This window comes from Mus musculus, chromosome 13, assembly GCF_000001635.26.
Source record: "Mus musculus strain C57BL/6J chromosome 13, GRCm38.p6 C57BL/6J".
NCBI lineage: Eukaryota > Metazoa > Chordata > Mammalia > Rodentia > Muridae > Mus > Mus musculus.
Genome location: NC_000079.6, coordinates 50,949,355 through 50,968,926, shown reverse-complemented (window position 1 = coordinate 50,968,926; position 19,572 = coordinate 50,949,355). Strand labels below are relative to the sequence as shown.

The window sequence follows — 19,572 nt, the reverse complement described above, 5'->3', positions numbered from 1 at the left end:
CTCTGTAGCCCATTTTTAATTGGGTTATTTGGGTTGCCATTGTCTAACTTCTTGAGTTCTTTGTAAATTTTGGGTATTAGCCCTCTGTCAGATATAGGGTGAAGAGCCTTTCCTAATCTGTAGGCTGCCAATTTGTCCTATTGATAATGTCCTTTGTCTTACAAAAGCTTTGCAGTTTCATGAGGTCCTATTTATCAATTGTTGATCTTAGAGCCTGGACCACTGGTGCTCTGTTCAGGAAATTGTCTCCTGTACCAATGTGTTCAAGGGTATTTTCCACTTTCTCTTTGATGAGATTTAGTATATCTGGTTTTATGTTGAGGTCCTTGATCCACTTGGACTTGAGTTTTGCGTAGGGTGATAGGTATGAATCTTATTTTGTTCTTCTACATGTAAATATCCAGGTACTCCAGCACCATTTTTTGAAGATGCTTTCATTTTTCCTTTGTATGGTTTTGGCTGCTTTATCAAAAATCAGGTGTTGATAGGTGTGTGGGTTTATTTCTGGGTCTTCGATTTGATTCCATTGATCAACCTGTCTGTCTCTGACCCACTACTGTGGAGTTTTTTTTTTGTCACTATTGCTCTGTTGTAGTATGTTTTTCCATATGAAGTTAAGAATTGCTCTTTCAATGTCCATAAAACTTGTGTTGGAAGTTTGATGGGGATTGCGTTGAATCTGTAAATTGCTTTCGTAAGATGGTCATTTTCACTAGGATAATCATACCTATCCATGAGCATGGGGGATCTTTTCATCTTCTGATATCTTCTTCAACTTCTTTCTTCAGACACTTGGGGTTCTTGTCATACAGATCTTTCATTTGGTAGGTTAGCGTTACACCAAGACATTTTATATTATTCGTAACTATTGTAAAAGGCGTTGTTTCCCTAATCTTTTTCTCAGTCCCTTTATCATTTGTATAAACGAGGGCTACTGGTATCTTTGAGTTAATTTTGTATCCAGCTGAAGGTGTTTACTAGCTGTAGGAGTTCTCTGGTCAATTTTTGGGGTTGCTTATGTATACTATTATATCATCAGCGAATAGCAATTTGACTTTGACTTCTTCCTTTCCAATTTGTATCTCCTTGACCTCCTTTAGTTGTCCAATTGCTCCGGCTAGAACTTCAAGTTCTGTACTGAATAGATAGAGGCTGGGCAGCCTTGTATTTTCCCTGACACACTTTCTTTTAACATTGTACAAGAATTCAGAGATCTGCCTGCCTCTGTTAAGCAGAGATGCTAAGCTTGTTGAGTGGCACATGGTAATCTGAAATGATCATTTCTACCATACCTGGGCCTAACCTTTCTCTGTCCTGGGCTGATCCTGAACTGGGGAATTTATCTGCCTTTGTAAGAATAGCAAACAAACAAACAAACAAACAAACAACTCAGCTGGGTGGTGTCTCCTACAGTCACCACTCCCTAAGTCTCTTAATCTCCTTCCTGAGTGTCTTTCTGATAAGTTAGCTCACCGTGCAGCTGCTCTGTTCCTTTAGGTTCGTGAAGCCCCTCATACAATTCATATTACATCCTTATTGTTTGCATAGTTGAGAAATTATATATTTTTTGTCTTTTTGTTTGTTTGTTTGTTTTCGAGACAGGGTTTCTCTGTGTAGTTCTGGCTGTCCTGGAACTCACTCTGTAGACCAGGCTGGCCTCGAACTCAGAAATCCATCTGCCTCTGCCTCCTAAGTGCTGGGATTAAAGGTGTGTGCCAACCACTGCCCGGCAAGAAATTATGTATCTTTGAACTCAAGTTTCTAGAGTTCTTTTCCACAGCCTCAAGGGCTGTCCTGAAAGTCCCAGTATTTACTGTTTTTTGGTTGAGACATTAGCCACACCTTCACCTCCTGGACTCATGCTGTCTGATTATCATGGAGTCGTTAATGTTAATGGGGGGGGAGGGGGGAGGACATTCCATAAAGTAAAGACTCCTTTTGCTTTCAGCAGTCATCAGACACTTTTGGAGGGCCATGTTCCCTGGCTCTGTGCCAGGGGCAGGATCCATGTCATTCTGTCCCCATCAAGACCATGCCAGGACCCAGCAGCAAGGATAGATTCTGGGTTCATGGTGGGGTACAGGATGGAGCCCACAAGTGAAGAGAAAGCCCTAGAAAATCCTAGTGTACCCATAAGAAGACAATGCTGGAAGCTGCTGAGTGTAGAGAGCATGGGACTATGCAGTGTGTGCCTTGTCGCAGGGGCTGCCATTGAACAAGGGGCCACTGGGCCTTGCCAACTTGTTGCTGAGTGAGTTGCAGCCTGGAGGGAAGAGAAGCAGAGGGTGGCATGGCAGGAGCACTCTGTCTGTATACACGGAGGACAAAGGGACAAGGGGACACGCAACAGAAAAGCTCCCCGAGGACGAGGGCAGGTCATAACAGGACGTGACATCATGACCTAAAACAGAGAAAAAAAATATAAAACTAATTTCCCCAGAGGGTGGGAAGAACGAAGGGAGGTGGTTGGGGAGAAAGATAATTGGTTATGAGCGCTTGTTGTTCATGCATGAAGGTGAGGGGGGTGGGGTGGGCACAACGGACCTGGGTTTGATTACCAGTAACCACAACTGTCGATAACTTCGGTTCTGAGGAGTCCAGTACCTTCTTCTGACCTCCCCAGGGACCAGGTCCTCACATGGTACATAGACAGGCCTCTGAAAAAATAGTCATACACATAAAATATAAAATAAGATTAATTAAAAAAATAACAATGAAGAATTTTATTTTCTGAACAGAAGTTGAGTTTTCGTTTTTAAAATATTTCTGTTTGTACCTCCTACACACAAGGACCACAGTATGCACCCCTGAGACAGAAACAGCTGAGCAGTAGAATCAAGAAGAGTTTCCTCTTGCTTAGCCTGGTGTCCCCAGCCACCTCCAAAATGAGCAGGTAGCCGTAGGGACCAAGCAGAGTCCTGCTCCCACCAAAAATGGCAAGACTTAGTGCCAGCAGGAGGTGAGGGGTGGGGGAGGGGTGTTTTCTGGTGAGGCCAGGAGTTAGCTGGACCCCACCAGGTAGTCAAGTGAGCTCCTAACCCTGACGGCGCCTCCTGCTGAGCACACAGGTTGTTGCTTGGTGACAACCACTTGGGACTCTAACTAAAGGCATCCCATTTACTGGAAACCCACAGATGCACGCAGGTGGCAGCAGGCTGATTGACAGCCTCTGGCTGCTCTCCCTGTGGTTCCCTCCTTTCTGCAAAGCCCATCCTTTAACCCCAAGCAAGAGCTACACAGTTACAACCTTTTCTTGAGACCCCTTTGGCTGAGTGGAGCTCTAGTAACAGTCATCTTTGAATGGCTTCATGGTCTCAGGAGGCTCTCCCTGTTGCTTAACATAATTCTTTGCCTTTCACATTCATTGTTGCCTATGGGTTTCATTCGTTAGACATGAACAGGTGTTGGGCTCTGCTCTTGGGAGCTCTGATGGCCTTGACTGTCCCAAACTTCTGCACTCTTCTGGGTATATATTTTTTAAAAAGTTCATTATTATTACTATCATTCTCATCATCACCATCATTCTCATCATCATGGCTATTCGTGTGCATGATGTATATATGTGTGTCGAGTCCCACTCGACCAGCAAGAAAGATGCAAACACCGGTTCTTCTTTAAGCAGTTTACTCAGACAGCTACTTACTTCAAATCCCCTGCCTCTCTAGTTACAAGTGTTTTTCTCCTCTCCAGCCACAACCACGCCCCCACCAATTACCACAGGTCACATCACCTCACCAGGCAGGCTTTCTCAGCCAATCAGGGATTAAGGGCGGGCCATCCACCAAACATGGGCTTGTTTACTACCTGGAGCAGACTTCCATCCTGCTGACCAGGAAGTCCGGAATGGCTCCCTACATATGTGTGAATGTGAATGTGGCTACCATGTACGATGAAGCATATGCAGAGGTGAGAGGACACCATTTAGAAGATGGCTCCTCTTACCTTGTTGAGGCAGGGTCTTTCTTGTTTTTTCTTGCTTGCATATTTCAGGCTAGCTGACGTTCGGGCTTTTAGCTGATCTCCTGTCACTGCCTCCCACCTCAAACGAGGAGTGCTGGAATGACAGATGAATTCCACATCTGGCTTTTTGCCATGGGTTCTGGGGATTGAACTCAAGTTATCAGGCTTGTGAATAAAGCCATTTCTTGTGGGCAATCACACCCGCAGCTTTCCTGACACTGACATCTCATGCCTGAAATCTGTATTCCCACACTAGCCTCCAGCTTGGCTCTCACAGCACCAACTCAGCTTCGATTGCTTGCAAAGGCTTGGGGCTGCTGCTGCCATTGGACCGTCAGCCCGTGACAGTTATCCCAGATGAGCTGCTCACTAAACATGAGCAGAGATACTGCCTGCTAACAGAGAGGACTTAAGGGTCTCCTGATAACATCCGCTCATCCAGGATCTAATAAAAATACAGCTGTCATAACAGAACCGGGGACAATTACAACTGGAAAAAAGAAATCAGGTTCTGCTGCCAGGAAGAATCAGATACTGGAATTGTCTGGCAACGATCTTAAAGAAGCCATCACGAAAGTGACAGTACATGGTAAATATAGCAGTTAAGAGAACTTGCTGCTTCTGCAGAGGACCTGCATCCCAGCACCTACGCAGAGCAGCGCAGACACCGGAAACTCCGACTTCTGTGGACATGGCGCCCTCTTCTGGCCTTCTCATGGATCTGCACGTATGCATATGCAAGTGCACACAAACACGCATACATGATTTAAAAAGAAAATATTTTTTTAAAAAGAGTAAATCCAATTATGATTTACAAATGAAGAAACAGATTTTAGCAAGAAAACAGCACTCATACCAGAGCCTAGAGGAAGTGATAGAATTGAAGATTAAACTTTGAAACAAAAGAATCTCTCTGGATGGGCTCAATAGAAGAATGTATATTATATGTCAGGGGAAATCAGAGAAAGCAATAGAATATGTACGATCTGAAAAACAGAGGCGAAAAAAACCTAAAATGAAAAAGTGCAGTGCATTAGGGGCCAATGAGAATGCAACAAAAGATCCGACACTCACCTCTTAGGAGTATGCTTAGATATGCTAAGTGACCATATAATAGTACAGGCTTAACAAAATTCATGACAAGATATGTTATATTAATATATTAAGCTAAATATGCTGAGGGACCAGAACATGTCTATGATTTCAGTGGGGACTGTGGCTGAAGCATCACCAGTTCAAGGCCAGCCTGGGCTGCAGAGTGAGACTTTGTCTCAAAACAGAAAGGAATAAGACACAGAGAAGGGCTGGGGATACACACACACACACACACACACACACACACACACACACACGTCATAAGAAGATATTCTTAGGGCCTGGAGGTGACGCTCAGTTGGTAAAGCGCTTGCCTAGCATGCATGAATCCCCCAGTTCAAGCCCAGCATTCATACACTGACTATGGTGGCACATGCTGGGAATCCCAGTCCTTAGGCAGCCGTGCGTGGCAAGAGTGTCAGAAGTTCAAGGTCAGCCTGGGTTATATGAGACTCTGTCCTTAAAATATAAATAACAGGAAGGAAGGGAGGAAGGGAGGGAGGAAGGAAGGAAGGAAGGGAGGGAGGAAGGAAGGGAGGAAGGGAGGAAGGAAGGAAGGAAGGGAGGGAGGAAGGAAGGGAGGAAGGGAGGAAGGGAGGAGGAAGGGAGGGAGGAAGGAAGGAAGGAAGGGAGGGAGGAAGGAAGGGAGGAAGGAAGGAAGGGAGGGAGGAAGGGAGGGAGGAAGGAAGGAAGGAAGGGAGGGAGGAAGGGAGGGAGGAAGGGAGGGAGGAAGGGAGGGAGGAAGGGAGGAAGGGAGGGAGGGAGGAAGGAAGGGAGGAAGGAAGGGAGGGAGGAAGGAAGGAAGGAAGGGAGGGAGGAAGGGAGGGAGGAAGGGAGGAAGGGAGGGAGGGAGGAAGGAAGGGAGGAAGGAAGGGAGGGAGGAAGGAAGGGAGGAAGGGAGGAAGAAAGGGAGGGAGGAAGGAAGGGAGGAAGGGAGGAAGGGAGGAAGGGAGGGAGGAAGGGAGGGAGGAAGGGAGGAAGGGAGGAAGAAAGGAAGGAAGGAAGGGGGGAGGTGGATGGACCGAGAGAAGGAATAAAAATCTAACCATAAGAGGCCACACATGTAAATGAGAATGGAAACATAGGAGAAAGCATTTGACTTTGGGCTTAAGAATTCTTAGACCAGCCGGGCGTGGTGGCACACGCCTTTAATCCCAGCACTGGGGAGGCAGAGGCAGGCGGATTTCTGAGTTCGAGGCCAGCCTGGTCTACAAAGTGAGTTCCAGGACAGCCAGGGCTACACAGAGAAACCCTGTCTCGAAAAACAAAAACAAAAACAAACAAACAAACAAAAAAAAGAATTCTTAGACCTAGGCCCCGAAGTGTGACCCGAAAGAGGAAAGGTGGATAAGCAGGAGCGCATTTCATGATAACACTTTGGTTTCAAACAAACAAACAAACAAACAAACAAACAAAAAACTGCTAAAGGAAGAAAGAGAAGGCACAGACCCGAAGACCACATTTATCAATCCCTGGTTGGGAAAACAGTCTTGTAAGCCTGTAAGCTCAATAGAAATAGCTGATGGGAGACCGGTGACAAGCGTGAGTGTTCATGTTCACTGGTGGCCTTTGCAGATGGTGAGTGGGACAGATGTCCATCCTTGCTCACTGCCAAGGTACAGTCATCAATGCAGAGAGCAGATCCGGTGTAGCAGACTTGTGACTGAACACTATTTTCTACAATAAGCTTATTGGGGCACAGCCCCGTGGGAAACCACGCAGTCCCTGTCTGCTTTCATAACTGAAGCCCATAGCATCTCTCGGGCTCACGCTTGTGTTCTCTGGTATTTTGGTGCACACACAAAACCACAGTCTCACCATGACAACGCCACAGGAGGGTGTCGCTACCTTAACTGTCTCTTGGCCCCCAGTGTTCATCCTTCCTGCCTTCTTTGGTGTTCTCCAAATCCTTATTTATTTATTTATATTTAAATATCAAGTCACGTGTTTTCACTTCAGTAAACAAGGTTGGTTGTCCCAACTGCACAGGATACACTTGTTCTCTTGTCCCGACCCCCTGGCCCAAAGACTTATTTATTATTATACATAAGTACACTGTAGCTATCTTCAGACACACATGAGGAGGGTGTCAGATCTCAATACGGATGGTTGCGAGCCACCATGTGGTTGCTGGGATTTGAACTCAGGACCTTCAGAAGAGCAGTCAGTGCTCTTAACCGCTGAGCCATCTCTCCAGCCCTCCAAATCCTGATAAAACACTGACATTTTTTTTTTTAATAGACTCTGGAGCCTTTTCCAAAATACCATGCAGGAGAACTCAGATGTAAGTAACCTTTTCAGACTGTTCCCCCCTCCCAATGGCGGAAGACTTTGTTGGTTTTGCATACTTGTTTTGTTTTCAGACAGAATCTACATAGCCCTGGCTATCCTGGAATTTACTGTCTAGACCACGTTGGCCTCTAACTCTCCTAAGCTCCCTCTGCCTCTCAGGGCTGTGCCTCTCCAGGGCTCTCAGCTCATGTCTTTTTGTGCTGGTTTAGCTCATTCCCCTTCACAGCTGAGTAACTGGGCAGACACACCGGCTTTCTTTCCTTTTGAGTCTCATTCATCTAGTATGGGACATCTTGGTCGTTTCTCCATGCTGACAACGAAGGAAACCGCTGCGCGTGAACTTATCTGGAGCCTTTCAACTCTTTGTTTCATCACCAAGGAGTGCTGGGGCAAGGGTGGTATTCAACTTTCTGAGGCACTTCTTCCTCATGGTCTCCCCAAGTAGCCACACCTGTTCACATTCGCACTAGCACCGAATGAGTCAGCTGCTATCTTTGCCAGGGTTTGGTGTCATCTGTGTTTGGGATCCGGGCTCTTTTACCAGGGCTCAACTGTTGTCTTGTAGCTGCTTAGTGTACGTTTTTTTTTGCTCATCTGTTCGTTTTCTGCCTCCGCTTCTTCTCTGGTGAGATGTCTAGTCAGATGGCTTGCTACTGTAATTTCGGTTTGTTTTAATACCGAGACATTTGCAGGGTTCTTGGGTGATTCAGATCTGAAGACTTTATGAGGTGGTGCTTGGCAATCCCGCTGCCCCATGCAACCTTATCTGTAGCTTCTCTTTCATTCTTTAATAGTTTCTCCCTTAGACAAGAAGTCTTTAATTTTTAAAGGATGTGTGTGCTTATGTATGTATGGTGCACATGTGTGCTTATGTGTATATGGTGCACATGTGAAGGTCAGAGGAGAACCTAGGGGGTCAGTCCTAAGGTGTCACCCACCTTTCCTTTGACACAGGGTCTGTCAGAGGCCTGTGACTTTGCCACATAAACCAGACTAACTGGCCCCCAGCTTCGGGGACCTTTTCTTTCTGTTTCTCATTGCATCATCCCTGAGATGACAGGCACTGGGTCCTGGAGGATCCAAACTCAACACATACAAGGCTTTACCAGAGGAGCAGTCTCCTAGGCCCCAGAAATCTTGTTTTTTCCTTATAAAAACAACAATTGGGGCTGGCTTACAGGTTTAGAGGATCAGTCCATTATCATCAAGGTGGGAGCATGGCAGTATCCAGGCAGGCATGGCGCAAGCAGAGCTGAGAGTTCTACTTCTTCATCCAAAGGCCAAAGTGGAAGACTCCCCAGAAATCTTTAATGACACCCATTTACCAGTTTTTCCTTTTATGAATTGTATCTCAAAACTTATTACCAAGTCTAAGATCATTTAGGTTTGTTTTTCCTGTGTTATCTTTTATACAATTTTTAGCTTTGTGCTTTACATTTAGTTTTAAGTCTGTGATTCATTTTAATATTAACTATTATATTATATTAACAGTGTAACACAAACTGTGTGGTGACCATGTCTAGTCCTGTCTGGTGTGTTGTCCCTTTCTTCACTGTGTCTGCTTTGCTGCAGCTGGCTATGTGTATGAGAACACCCCTGACAGGTGCTCTCTCTGTATCTTCATTTATTCATTCATTCATTCATTCATTCATTCATTCATTCATTCATTCATTCATCTTGTCATCCATTCCGTGATGTCTTCATTACTGGAGCCTCATACAAAGGCTTGAAGCTGAGTCAGTACTCTGGCTCTGTCCCTCCTCAATATTGTGTTGGCTGCTCTGGTCTTCTTTGGTTTTCCATATAAAGTCGTCGAATCAGTTTGTAAATATTCATGAAGAAGTCGACTTCTGGGATCGCACTGGATCTTCTAGATCAAGTTGGGAGGAATGTCTTAACAACGTCAAGTCTTATCCTTGAACATGGACTATCTTTTCTCTGATTTCCTTCAGTTTTCCCCATACAGATCTTGAATATATACAATATATATATATATATATGTATATGTGTGTGTATATATATATGTGTGTGTGTGTGTGTGTCTGTCTCTGTCTCTCTTTGCCTCTCTGCCTCTCTCTGTCTCTGTGTCTGTTTGTCTTCTTCTCTCTCATTTATTTGAATGTGTGCTTTTGTTATAGGATTCTTGTTCAGAGAAACAGGACACTGAAACTCTTTGCTAGGGAGCAGCTTATATGGCAACAGTATTTTCACTGGCGATTCTATGGCTATGGGGTTACTGTAACACTAAGGCTACATCAATGTTGCCATTATACTGAGGCTGAAGGAATGCAAGAACACTGCAGTTTTAAGTACCCAGACACTAATTAAGTCATGTTGTCTTTTCTTTGTTCTCAAAAGGTCCCTAACACATTCCAAGTACATTAATTAAAAAATATTAGGCTGTGGCTTTAGCTCAGTGGCAGAATGCTTGCCCAGCAGACACAAGCCCCTGGGTTCAAATCTCAGTACAAAATAAAGAGGTGTGGCACTGGGAGCTGGCTCAGTAGTTGAGAGCACTCCCTGCTCTTTCAGAAGACATGGCTTTGGTTCCCAATGCTTATGTCGGGATAACTGCCCATGATTCCCAGATCCAGAGAGGTCTGATGCCTCTGGCATCCAGTGGCATCTTCATGTGTGCACATGCCCACACAAAGACACACACATACACACTTAAAAATAAAACAATAAAAATCTATGTTCTTTTACTTTTAAAATATTTTAAAAAGAAAATTAGTAAGCAAATTATAGACATGCAGAGAAGGCTGAAGGAAACAGAGATGGTTGTTGAAGCACTTGTTTTATACACGGAGAACCTGAGACTTTATGAGGAGAGCAGTCAGCACAACTCCACTGAAGCCTGGAGCAGCTGAGAGTTGAGCCACTTGTGCTTGAAATAACTTTTCCCTTAGCAGAGCCATTGCAACTGTGTTACCCTCGGACCTTCCAGGGAGTTTCCCCCTGGAACGAAAAGTCACACTTGATGGAGTCTGGAGTTAAATTCATCTTCAAAGCAGGCAGAAAGTGACCGTGCTTTTAAAATCACAGCCAGTGCATGAAGGTCAAGGTTCTCGCCGCATTTTCAGATGAGTCATAGCCTGAAAGGAAATCGCGTCTGGCTTCCGTGAATCATGGCAGACCCACATTGATTCCTCCCCTCCCCATTTTGCAGAGAAAACACGTAGGCACCTGTCTGGAATTAAATGAGTCAGAAGGACAGGTATCATATCTGCCAGTGTCTACCCTAAGTGAAGGGACATTGTGCGGTGGGGGAGGAGGAACTGCCGTTGAAAGGAGATGAGGAAGCGAGTGAGTGGCAGACCAGGGTTAGAGCCTCGTCTGCTGCTGGAGGCAGTCCTGGTTTTACTCTGAGACGGAGCAGCATGAAGATAGATTCTCCGGTCAGTCGCTGAGCACTTGCTAGTGAGCAGGCTGTGGAACAGTTGTGTTCTCTACATTCCTGGAACAACTGTCTTCCGGGTGTGCCCAGCAGTCATCCTTTGGACTTTCCCTAATTGTCTCGCAGCTACGAGCTAACTCACAGGAGGACTCAGTTTTATCCATCCCAAGCCAGGCATGGAGCCTAAGCTCTTGGGGAAAAAGAGGCAGGGGGATCAGAAATTCAAAGCTTCCCCCTGCTACACAGAGGGTCCGTGGAAGGCCTGAGCTACATTGAGACCCTGTCTCAAAAAACAAAACAGGGTCGAGGAGATGCCTCAGTGGGTAAAGACACTTGCTGCTAAGACTGAGGGACTGGGGCTGACTCTAGGGACACACAGGACGGAAGGATGAACAGCCTCCACTTTGTCCTCGGACCACCATGCTAATGCCACCGCATGCGCGCACGTGCAGACACTTGCACACATAAAAATCAAAGTGGAGCTGGGCAGTGGTGGCACACGCCTTTAATCCCTGCACTTGGGAGGCAGAGGCAGGCGGATTTCTGCGTTCAAGGCCAGCCTGGTCTACAGAGTGAGTTCCAGGACAGTCAGGGCTACACAGAGAAACTCTGTCTCAAAAAAAAAAAAAAAAAAAAAAAAAAACCCAGCCTCCTGAGGTAGGACAAATGATGGGCAGTTAAGGGGGCAGGGGAAGGGAAAGAGAGCACACACCCACAGATCTAGGTTGCTCTTCCTGCTGATTCAGTCAAGACCTTCTAGCTCATTTGAGCAAGGAAGGCTTGGCTTATTACAAATACCTTTAATCCCAGCCTTTGGGCAGAGGCAGATGGATCTCTGTGACAAGTTCCAGGATAGCCAAGGCTATATACAATGAGACCTTGTCTCAACCAACCAACCAACCAACCAACCAACTAAACAACGGATATTGCCTGCACAGGTAAAGTGTTTCCCTAAAGACGTCCCAAGCAAGGCTGTGGAGAGCAAGTCAAAGGTATTTGCCTAGGGCCGGAGCATTTTTAACTTTCTGTCCCCCCATTCCACGATCCCTCTCTTATTCCTGAGTCTGAATGCATACCCCACAAGCTGGAAAAAAGATTCCATTTTTTTCTTTTATCGAAAATAGATTTTTGGGGCTGGAGAGATGGCTCAGCGGTTAAGAGCACTGACTGCTCTTCCGAAGGTCCTGAGTTCAATTCCCAGCAACCACGTGGTGGCTCACAGACACCTGTAATAAGATCTGACACCCTTTTCAGGTGTGTCTGAAGACAACTATAGTGTACTTACATATAATAAATAAATAAATAAATAAATAAATAAATAAATAAATCTTTAAAAAAAGAAAATAGATTTCCCCCCTTATCTAATATATCCTGATTACAGTTTCTCCTCTCTCTCCTCCCAGTTCCTCCCCACTGCACCTTCTGTCTAGATCCACTCCCCTTTTGTCTCTCATTAGAAAATAAACAGGCTCCTAAGGGATAGTAGTAAAATAAAGTAAATTATAGAACAGAACAAAAACTAATACATCAGAATAAGACAAAACAGACAGACAGGAGGAAAAGGCACGAGAAGCCGAGAGCCACTGGTTCACGTCCTCAGGAATTCCATCAAAACACCCAACTGGAAGCCACAGTAAGCATGCAAAGGCAACAGATTTACATTCGATTCTTCTTGCTCCTACTTATCCTTCTAGATTATGATCATATCTAAGCATTAATTCCTATTTATAAATAAAATTAACGTGATATTTTTCACGGGAAGTCCCAAAGCACAAAAAATTAAACGTGGCAAGTTTGTACCTAAGAGACATTATGAAATGATAGCGAGATTAGCACATGGGAAACATTAGGAGTGCTTACCTGTGCTCGGAATAAAATGCTTTCCAATCACAAAAAGGAAGAAAAAACGAAACCCGATTTTTTTTCTACCGCAGCTTTTTCCTCACAAGCACGACGGTTTAAAGACTTGAATCGATTCTGTTCTCCTTTCAAAAATCTCCATTTTCTGCCTCAGATTACTCCTTTCTATCACGCACCAAGACCTCATGCTCTTGTGGATGCCAGTGTAAACGGAGCCTCGCCCACAGAGATGGTTGAGCAGTTAAGAGAACTTCCTACCCTTGCAGAGGACCTGGGCTCGGTGCTCAGCAACACACGGTGACTCCGGATTGTTCGTACCTCCAGTTTCAGAGGATCTGCTGACTCTTCTGACCTCTGAGGGCTCCTGCATGTGTTGGTGTGTGTAGGTATATTCGGTCACATACACATAAAATGAACTGTATGTATATGCTGTGTGCACACTCCTGGTTGCTTTCTGGCCAACTCCAGCCCCTTGAGAGCAGCATTTCAACAGGGGTTCCTCAGCCCTTGAAGACTGTAGTTAAAGTGGTTTACTTTCCTAATATTCATTCACTCTTCCACACCAGGAGAAAGATACTCCACCCCCCCGCCCCCCCAAAAAAATGCTTGCTAGCTTCTTACGGTCTCATGACGGTATTTCTCAGTCAGTGTGTGCATTTGTAATCCAAAGGCATTTAAGGTTGTAGGAACACAGACAGAGAAATATCATGAACACTGCTGTATCATTCAATAGAAAGACAATGCAAACATTTGTCTAAGGGAACCTGAGGTCAGAGAGAGAAGGTTAAACCGTTGTCTTTCATTTTCTAGCCTTGCTCCTTCCTTCAGTCCCCAGAACCAACCACTCTCTGAATCTGGCATGTTTCCATTGCTTAAAAAGTATCGTTTGCATGGTTTAAAAATGTATACAGGGTAACTTCAATTGAAAATTAAGTTTAAAATCTATGCAAGTAGCAATGTACCTTTTGTTTCATGTTGCATTCTCTGTCTGTGTCTGTCTGTGTGTGCACCATTCTTAGACAGATACTTGCATGCAAAAGTTGTGTGCTCTCACCAGGCCTGTTTTTCAGTGATCACCTTTGCAGTACAAATATCCTCTCCACAAAGGCGCTGGAGGATGGCTCCCTGAGGCTCTTACTCAGTGCCAGTAGCCGGTCGTCAAGTGTGCAGGGATGATTCCAGCCTTCCAAAGCATCCACCTACATATGTCCGTCTATTGGCTTGCCTGTGTGGAATGCCAATAAAGACACCTGCATCTATGGCTGTGTGTGATGTCAATAGAGACATCTGCATCTATTGGCTTGCCTGTGTACGATGATTTAAACGTGAAACGTCCCTTATAGGCTCACTCATGGGTTTGACCACTTGGTCAGCCCCAGTTGGCGGTGCTGTTTAGAAGGTTGTGAAGTGTTTAGGAGCTGGCTCTTGCTGAGGGAGTGGGTCACAGGACAGGTTGATAGGTTTTGTAGCCTGGCCTTACTTCCTGTCCATTCTGCTTCCTGACTGTGTGACCAACAGTATGACCAGCCTCCTCATGATCCTGCTGCTATGCCTCCCCCACAATCCCACAACGATGGATAGAATCCCTTTTTTTTTGTTTTTGTTTTTTTTCGAGACAGGGTTTCTCTGTGTATCCCTGGCTGTCCTGGAACTCACTTTGTAGAACAGGCTGGCCTCGAACTCAGAAATCTGCCTGCCTCTCTGCCTCCCAAGTGCTAGGATTAAAGGAGTGCGCCACCACCGCCCGGCTAGAATCCCTTCTTGTTTCGCCTGTTTGTTGAGACAGGGTCTTTCTACGCATCCCTGCCTGTCCTGGAACTCACTATTTAGATCAGGTGACTTTAAACTCACAGAGATCTGCCAGCTTTGCCTCTTGAGGGCTGGGATTTAAGGGTCTGTACCACCATGTTGACTAGAATACCTTCTTAAGCTGTCAGTCAGAAGAGTCCTCTCTCTTAAATTGATTTTTGTTGGTCACAGCAATGAGAAAATTACTAATACACCAACTTCATCTAAAATGTTCAGCATTGACAAACACTCCAGGACACACTGTAAATGAAAACTTTCATCCTTGGGAAAATAGTTTTAAAGATTTGGTTTTTTTTATGTGTATGAATGTTTTATGTGTGTGTGTGTGTGTGTGTGTGTGTGCACGACATGTACACCTGCTGGGTCCCTGTGTTCTGGGGCTGTGAGCCACCATTTGGGTGTTGGGAATTAAACCTCTGCGAGTGCTCTTAATCACTGAGCTATCTCTCCATCCCTAACGAAATATGATTTTAAAGCTTATTTACTTTTATTTTATGTTGTATAAGTATTTGTCTGCGTGCGAGTGTGTGTATTACATGTGTGCAATGCCCATGGAGGTCAGAAGAGGGCGTTGGATCCCCTGGAACTGGAGTCACAGGTGGTTGTAACTTTTATGTGGGTGGTGAGAAACAAACAGAGTCCTCTGCAGGAGTGTGCTCATAATCACGGAGTCAACTCTCTGGACCTGGGGAAGTGATTTGAAAACACAGAAGGAATTTGAACCTAAGAAATCAAAGTTGGATTCCAAATAACTTAGTTTTTAGTGGAAAAACCAAGAAAGTCCTGTGTGATTTGACTGGTCTTCTAAAGAGAAATTTTGTTGTTCTAATGGGTTCTCCTTTTTCTTCCTGTGTTGTCCCACCTCCAGCTCTGGAACAGCCCTTCAGTCTTTACAAGCTTCGCATGGTCTGCTCGAAGAACACAAAGTGGCACATTAACTCCTGTGTCAGGGTAATGCGTTCTTTACTCTCATCTTCTGATTATTTCCTGGGAGAAAAGAGAATTCTTCCTATTTTACAATTTCGAAATATGATTTTGTGACAGACCAGTTTTTTCAGAGTTTATGGGTCGAACATCAAAAAGGAACCATCTAGTCCGAGGAAGCTCTCTTTCTGTGTTAGACAGAAATGGTCCCCAGGGCCAGTGAGATGGCTCTGTGAATAAAGGCCCTTGCTGTCAAGCCTAGTGACCTAAGACGCACATGGTGGAAGGAGAATACTCACTCCTGCAGGTTGTCCTCTGACTTCCATATGTGTATTGCAGCATGAGGGTGGCTACACACACACACACAAAATAAACGTACAAATGCAATAAAAATTGAAAATAAAACCTGTACAAATGTAGATTTTCAGTGGAGCTAAGCCAGGTCTTGCTATATAGCCTAAACAGGCCTGGAACTTACTGTGTAGGTTAGGATCACCTAGGACTTATGACCCTCCCATCTCTGTTACCTAGTGCTGTGTGGTTTAATTATGCATGGTGCAGGGAGTGGCACTATTAACTATTAGAGGTATGGCCTTGTGGGAGTAGGCATAGACTTGTTGGAGGAAGTGTCTCTCTGTGGGTGTGGGCTGTCAGACTCTCTAGATGCCTGGAAGAGGCAGTCTTCTCTTGACTGCCTTTGGATCAAGATGTAGAACTTTCAGCTCCTCCTGTTCCATGCCTGCCTGGATACTGCCATGCTCCCACCTTGATGATAATGGACTGAACCTCTGAACCTGTAAGCCAGCCCCTATTAAATGTTGTCCTCTATAAGAGTTGCCTCGGTCATGGTGTCTCTTCACAGCAATGGCAAGCCTGAGTAAGACAACATGCTACTGTGTGTTTTGAGAAAACAGAAAAGTCACCCACATTTTGAAGCTTCGCTGTATCAAGCAGGCAATGAGTTAAATTTAATTTGCCCACTTATGTTTCTGCTGCCTGGCAAGTAGATAGGTAGGGGACCTCATGTTTGAACAAGATGTCCTCAGTCATTTGTCTTACGCTTTCTTAGATTTCATTAAAATATTCATAAAAAAGAAGAAAATATGAAACAAGTCGAATTAACTAAGAATTAAGGGAAATGTTTGTGTATACTTGCTTGATTCTCACATCTGACAGTTCATGGGCTCCAACGGAACCAGCTCTATCCAAGCAATTGGCACACGCTACCTTTTGGAAATGCAAATCAAAACTACCTTGAAACTGGGCACAGTGGTCTTTGCCTGTCATCCCAGGATTCTGGTGGCTAATGCAGGAGGGTCGCTGTGTACTTAAAGCCATCTTGGGATACATGGTGAGAACCTGTCTCAAATTACCCCCAAACAGGTAAAGTCATGCACTGAGATTCCATTTCACTAGTCAGGATGGTTACCATGAAGAAATCAGTGCATGCTATCAACGACGTGTGCCAGGGGAGGAATCCATTTGCAAAGTCACTAAGAATATAAATTAGTGCAACCAAAGTGGAAATCAGAAAGTTTCTCAGAAATGAAAAAGGAGAACCTTGGTAGGTCTGGCTCACCTACCCCTGGAGAGCTAGATTAAAATACAACAATACTGCTGTACCCATGCTTATCGCTGCTTCATATTCGACAGCCAACGGATGCAATTAGCATAGGTGTCCACCAACAGATGAACGCATAAAGACATAGAGTTTTAGTCAGCCTCAAAGAAGCGTGGAATTGTATCATTTTGAGGGAAATGGATGGCAAAAGGATCTTTGATGGAGCATTGAGTGGTTAGACCACCACGATCCAACTGTTTCTCAATTGCACCACCATCTGGAGACCAGGAACCAGATTCAATACAGGAGCCTTTGGGCTGCCTCATGGTTTGGATACGATTCATGGATATCTAGTGAAGGATGGATGAAAAATGTGACCAGTGATTAAGAGGAACTCAGTCCGGCATCTCCCCAAGAGCTACCGTGAGATGTGCACAGCCCAGTAGAGACAGAAACTTCATCGACCAGAGTATCTGCTTAACAGAGATTGAAATAGGAATGATCTCATTTTGCATGAGTGAGCTCCTCTTTCAGCTCCACGGTATGCAGTGCCAGGGATGGTATTGGGGCTCTGTGCATGCTGGGAAAGCTCTCCATCAACTGGGCTACATACCTAGTTGTTTGATTGGAGACGTAGGGTTGGAGGAGCAGAGAGTCCCACCTCTTGCTTCAAAGGCAGCTTGGAGAAGACTAGCTTCCAGGCAAGTAGGAAGAGGGTCTTAAAACCCACACCCACAGTGACATACCAACAAGGCCACACCTTCGAATAGTGCTGCTCACTGGGCCAAGCATATACAAACTGTCACCACATCTTTGTTTCTCATTCTAGTTCACTTGATGTCCTATCCCTTTAATAAGAATAAAGAAAAAAAATAAAGAAAACCCCACCAAGAATATTTTAGCAGTACCCCCCCCCCCATTCTCCACTTGGATGGAGCACACAACATTCTTTTCAGATACTGTAAAACACTGGCTTTGCAAAAAGTAGGGGTCACATCCCAAACACAGTCCTTTTTTTTTCAAGGTCATTATTTATTTGTTCCTCTTAAAGACTCATTTTTGACTGGACTCAGACTTAGAAATAGAGGCTCTTAGGGAGAACAGCCTACGTCTCTTGGCAATCTGTTCCTGGCGCTTTTCTTTGGCTTCCTCCATTCTCTTGGCCAAAAGTTTAGCGTAATCTGCAGCCTCCTCCTTGTTTTTCTTTGCGTTGTTTCTTCAGAGAAATATGTCAGCGTTTGTGTTGCAGGACCCGTAGAGTAACAAGACATTGATTGAATCTTGGGTGCTTTGGTCCTGGGCTTCTTACCTTCTTTGTTTAAGGGCTTCCTGACAACATACTGGCGGACATCATCTTTTTGGAGAGATTAAAAAGCTTTCGGATTCTACTAGTTCTTTTAAGTCCCAACCGACAAGGCACAGTAGTATCTGTCAGTCCAGGAATATCCTTCTCTCCTTTCTTTACAATGACCAAGTTGAGAACACTGAGATTAGCGTCCACAATGCATCTGCGAACAGACTTGCGCTTCCTCTCTCCAGTTCTCCTTAGTCTGTAACAGGAATGCCCCCTATTCAACAGCAGGCGCACTCTGCCATGGGTCAGAACACCTTGCTTCATGGGAAAACCTTGCTTGTCATTCCCACTGCTGATCCGGACCACACAACCCTTTCGCTCTTCACCAAGAGCAGCAGCAGCAGCAATTTCTGTATCCATGCGCTTCTCATAGAACGTGTAAAGCTTGCGTTCGTCATCCACTTCAATGCATTTCTGACAGCCAGTGGCAGGGAAGGAGATGTTTAGCTTCATCTTGACACAGCTGATGGCCTAGGAGGCGTCACAAAAAAGAGAGCCCCAACACAGTCTTTCAATTTAACCCCCAAGAGAAGCAACCATTATCAGTCCTAGAGACTGCATGGACACTTCCATGAAGACAGTATCTAAGGTGTTTGTGTTGTCGTAGCACAGTGTGTGACCCCCATGTTCACAACCACAGAGACTTTGCAGAGCACCATTGATGTGTGTCTCGAGCCTGTGATGGGAACACCAGCAACAGAATGGCTTTGCTTTCCTGGTCACCAGCATCAAAGCTTTTTTCACTAAACTTTCTTCCAGGTTATGAGGAACGTGTGAATGTCAGGAGAGGGGATGAAGGGGTCTCACAGCGAGTGCCGGTCTGAGCTGAAGCATCCCTGGGAGAAACACCTGAGGATGTGTAAGAGGTGCTTGCTGTTCCACACCCATATCACCAGATGTGTCACACTACAGTTTTGTCTCTAAAATGCTTATCCTTTTCCTACAGTGCCACCTGCTGTCAGCTTCTAATATTGCAGTCTTCCCCATTGCTTGATCCACTCCTGGCCTGAGGTGAAATCAGAAAGGGAAGTTACTCTCTCACTACAGCAACTGTTGGTGGAGCACTTGGCACAGAAACACTAAAATGTACAGTGAAGGAGGAGGATCAAGGATCTTAAGGTCACCCTCTGCTCCAAATCCAGAAATCATCTGTTTCCTTCTAATCTAATAGAATGCACACTAGGTGACCTCAGGGAGTTATCCAGGAAAATTGAGCAGGATGAAAGTGCCAGACAGAATGGTGCACGCCATATTCTCAGTTACTCAGAATTCTGAAGCAGGAGGATTAATTGAACACAGGAGTTTAAGGCCAGTCTCTTA

General features: G+C 45.0%; 1 pseudogene; it reads right to left on the bottom strand.

Annotated features, from left to right (window-relative positions):
• Positions 1-17,909: 17,909 nt before the first annotated feature.
• On the bottom strand, positions 17,910-18,705 carry Gm8779 (annotated as a pseudogene).
• Between the last annotated feature and the right edge of the window lie 867 nt (positions 18,706-19,572).